The sequence below is a fragment of the Homarus americanus genome, unplaced genomic scaffold (genome assembly GCF_018991925.1).
Source record: "Homarus americanus isolate GMGI-L3 unplaced genomic scaffold, GMGI_Hamer_2.0 scaffold11652, whole genome shotgun sequence".
Lineage (NCBI taxonomy): Eukaryota > Metazoa > Arthropoda > Malacostraca > Decapoda > Nephropidae > Homarus > Homarus americanus.
In genome coordinates this window covers 57,770-62,929 of record NW_024729372.1, presented here as the reverse complement: position 1 = coordinate 62,929, position 5,160 = coordinate 57,770, and positions in this window count along the sequence as shown.

Genomic DNA, 5,160 nt, shown 5'->3' with positions numbered 1-5,160 from the left:
CACCCACTTCGATGGTTCTCACCTCTCACTCTGCTAAATAATTTAACAAATAAACTAATACTTATTTTAATATTATTTTACAACATCAATAAAATATATAGATTATTAATTTGTTTGATATAAATATAATAATTGAGGAACTTCCTTATATTAAACAAGAGGAATTATTTCACCGAGAGACGACCAGACAATTTATGGCGGAACAAGATGATAAACTTGTCCCGGTGTAGCGGACCAGAAGTTCTCCGGACCAGAAGTTCTCTGACCAGAAGTTCTCAGACTAGAAGTTCCTCGGACCATAAGTCTATATTCTCTTTGTAATAATAATAATAATAATAATAATTAACGGTTTATTGAAAGAGCTTGGCAGCCAGAAGGCTGAAAATATACAGTTACATATTTGGGGAATGGGTTACGAATTACAAATAATATACAAGTGACACAAATAAGACATATAATAACTGAGATGGGGATCAGCTCAAACTACAGTTCATTTCAACATAGTGACAGTGCAAGGAGCAGTGTTTACTGGGAGTGAATACACTGATTTATTACAAGTTATTGATAATTTCAATGGTTGGGACTGGGCTGTTCTTATAGACTGAAGTTCGTGCACGTATGGGCTGGATGCGGTTGTGGTGTCGAACAGCAATTTCGGACAAGGGATCTCAGGTGGTAGTAGGAGCCGGTGTCGGGGATGGTGTCGAAGCTTCTACCAAATTTGCAGATGAGGCCGTGGTGATGGCTCACATACCTGTACATACGTAAGGGAAGGGAAAAAGAGAACTCACAATGGCGTTTTCTGTATATGTATATATATATATATATATATATATATATATATATATATATATATATATATATATATATATATATATATATATATATATATATAGTGAAAAAAAAGTTTTCAGGGTGAGTACAGACTAGTCTGTACTCACCCCTGAAGATGTGAATTACATGAAAGCGCTTGGGAACTTCGTGTTTTTTTCCTTGTGGTTATCAGCATATACCTAGATCACGCGCACCTACAGTGATTTACTTGCATATATATATATATATATATATATATATATATATATATATATATGTTACCGCAGGCTGTACATAATTATGACATATAAACAAATGTTATGTTAGGCTGTAACTCACAATGTAGACTGTTGAGATGGTTGAAGATGAGTTTTTTTTAGTTTAACAAATTTATTGGCAGAGCTTGTAGTACAGTTTGCCTATTCTGGGTATTCAGTCCGGTCTTGACACTGAGGGTGGTATCACTTCTCACTGCCACGCAGGACAGAGGTTCACACAAAAGAAATACATCATATTCATTAACAGCTGTAAATGTAGAGGTCAGATTCATATGGGTAATGTCACTGTTCACTGCCATGCAGGACAGAGGTTCATACACAGAGAGATGCATCATATTCATGACAATATATATATATAAATGTAAACACACACACATATATACATACATATACATATATACATAATATACATGTACATGTACATATACATACACATACACACACACACATACATATACGTCGGTCAGATTCATGTGGGTAATACTCTTCACTGCCATACAGGACAGAGGTTCGTACACAAAAGAATGCATCATATTCATTGACACTATATATAGGTCAGATTCATGTGGGTAATGCCACTGTTCACTGCCACGCAGGAGAGAGTTCGTTGACACAAAGAAGGAAATACATCACATCTCACCAGCAGCATATATAGGTCAGTGGATCACATACATTGGAGTCATATTCTAATTGAAGACTAATCAGTGTGGGCTAGCAGCAAATTTGGGATAAACAGCAAGAATGTCCTGCAACCCGATTCAATGAAGTAATTACATAGTTCAAGATACAGTAAGTCAGGTGGCCTGAAGTCTTTGACAGTGTCACATTCAATAATATAGTGTTCAAGTGTATGCTTTAAAGGTTTATCACAAAGTTTACATGCTGAGTGTTCCGGTATGGGTACAGCGTTACTAACTTGCCAGATGTGTCTGTATCCTAGCCTAATGAGAGGCCCAGAAGGAGGTTGGAGGGTGTGAAGGGAGTTTGTTTATGTATAATTATAATCACCTGACTCAGTCATAGCTGACCAGCCAAGGGGCCAGGCTATAGGGTGGGCATTTCAGTATAGCTACCCATATCTTAGAGTCAACACCTACCCTGGCTTCTCTCTAGACTTTCAACACTTATAGGCAAATTACTGGAAGCAATCATTTCAAACTCTATTCGAAATCACCTGGAGAAGCACCGATTGATCAATGATTCCCAGCATGGCAGCACAAGCGGACGTTCTTGCCTAACTAATCTATTAACATTCTTTTCATCAGTTTTCGAATAGGTGGACGAGGGCACAATTATGATGTGGTATATCTCACTTTAGCAAAGCCTGACAGAGTCCCCACGAAAGACTAATTAGAGTAGAAGCTCATGGCATCAAAGGTGACATCCTTAAATGGATTAGCGTGTTACAGGACAGGAAACAGCGAGTGAGCATTAACGGCACTAAGTCCCATTGGAGCAACGTCACAAGTGGAGTTCCCAAGGCTCAGTACTTGGACCATTATTATTTATTATATATAAACGACATAGATATCGGCATTGACAGCAACATAAGTAAATTTGCTGATGACACTAAAAAGGACGTGTTATCAAATCTGACGAGGACTCGGCAAAACTACAGGAAGATTCAAACAAACTTTTCGAATGGTCTGAAAGCAGATGAAATTCAACGTCGACAAATGTAAAGTACTCAGTATAGGAGATGTAAACAGGAAACCAGATACCAGATGAACAGCGATGCCATAGAGAAATCCGACTGCGAGAGAGATTTAGGAGTAATGATAAGTAGGAACCTTAAGCCAAGTAAACAATGTGCTGCTCGTAACAAGGCTAATAAAGTACTTGGGTTCATACAAGGAGTGTTAGTTACAAGACTAGCGAGGTCATCCTAAAACTGTATCTTGCTCTTGGAGACCACACCTGGATTACGCAGTTCACTTGGTCACCGTATTACAGAATGGATATAGAATCCTTGAAAGAATTCAGAGGAGAATGACAAGACTAATCCCGGGCATGGAACCTTGAGTATAGAGACAGGTTAAAGCATCTTAATTTGCACTCCCTTTGAGAGACGTAGAGCGAGGGGCGACCTGATAGAGGTGTATAAGGGAAGGCAGGGCTAAACAAAGGACATTACAAAGGTACTCAAACTATCCAACCAGGAGCGAACACGTAACAATGGTTTTAAATTAGACAAATTTAGATTTAGGCGTGAAATAGGTAAACACTGGTTTGGAAACAGAGTAGTGAATGAATGGAACAAGTTACCAAAATCATCATTAACTCGAATACGCTGAATTGCTTCAAACATAGGTTGTATGCTCATATGAGCAATAGGGGTTGGGTGTAAACGGGACTGCCCAGTATGGGCCAATAGGCCCGCTGCAGTTTCCTCCATTCTTATGTTCTTATGTACCTCACACACACACACATCAGTACTACCTCACACACACACCTGTACTACAGACGCGGCCTAGGCTGCGATAGGGACCTGTGGAGGGGTCGAGGCGCTTAACGAGTTGATAATGAACATCATTGTTTCAAAGGGACGTTAAGGACGTAAAAATACTTCACTCAAAGCACATCAACTACGTTACTGTAACACTTGCACAATCAAACTATTAATTAGGTGAAACACGAAGACGCTGGTCTAAAGTTCCCTTCAGGAAAATTAACTAATTCCATAGTTAACATCCCTACAACAATTTTACTATGATTGTCAGGGTCTCTGATAGTCATAGATGAAAAAGGGTTTACAGGATCTCGGTAAAAGAAAGAGTTTACAAACTCGGTCAACACAATGACGACACTCGATGACGTCATCAACGAAACACAGAAAACGGAGGACGTTTCCACTGGGGGACTCAGAAGGTTTTGTGGACGTGTAAGCGTAATATGGATCATTAGGTTTTAACAGGCTAGCCGTCATTACGATCATGACACTTGTGTATATCAGCACTGATTAGTCTTGTGATTCTGAATAGCACTTCGAATGTCTGTATGAAATTTAACTATAGTAACATTTCTGATAAGTCAACAATCTAGTCATCCGCTCCTGTGTCTGCTCACATTTGTCTTATGATGTTATGATGTGATTTTGTTTTTCATATTCATCTTTATCTTTCAATCACTTTCTTCACTCTATGCATGAGTTACTGAGTGACCAGATTGTCCGAGTTATCATAGAGAGCCTTTACTATAGCATGATAGAAGAGAGCTAACCATTGCATCATGGTGCCTTCATTTCCCTGAGCTAATTATTCAGGCAGTAATTATTGCAGGAAGACCTGACTCCAGGGGTATTAGCTGAGTCTCCACACTTGGGTGAGGCGCTGCTATGAGGTACAGCTGGTAGTCTCTCTGAAGGGCGGAACACGATACCTAGCCTCACAAAGCATTCATTAAAGCGTCCCGTATGAATACCTTGTCTACATAAAGCTGTGAGCTATGAACATGTTTCGGGAGAACTCAAAGAGTTCGTATTTTTTTATCGAAAGAAATACGAGTCGGGTGTTTACAGATAACCTCATTTAATCCATCGACCTCTTATTGTTCTCTGGCCAGACACTCACCGTGAATGTGGTTATCCAGTCATTAATTCTCCCTGCGTTTACCCATAGTAAAAGCGAAACCCCTGGCCTGTCCACGTGAGGAAAACATTGACCCTTAAGACGCGGTACAGCTCATGCCGGGCGCACACACATGACTCATGGCCAACCCAGGAACTCCAGTGAAATTTAGTTTGAGAAGCGGTGTTGGTGAAGAGTTTCAACTAATAGAGGAAGAAGAAGATTAGCTCCCTGGAGTGTGACCCCCGGGATGTGACTTACCACATGTGAGGGGAGGAACTGTGGCCCGGGTGTTAGGGAATGGTGGCCCGGAGGTGGTCGGTGGTGTAGGGTGGCCAACCATCAGCAGGGTGGATGGTCCATTTCTCGTAAGTTATGCGCGAGCTGTCACGTATCTGGTCCAACATGAGCATATCTTGAGGCAGATCGACCAGAGTGGACTACAAATGATGTGTTAAAATCCACACCTTGTTTGTTGACTCCTGGGGCCTAGTTCAGCTGAT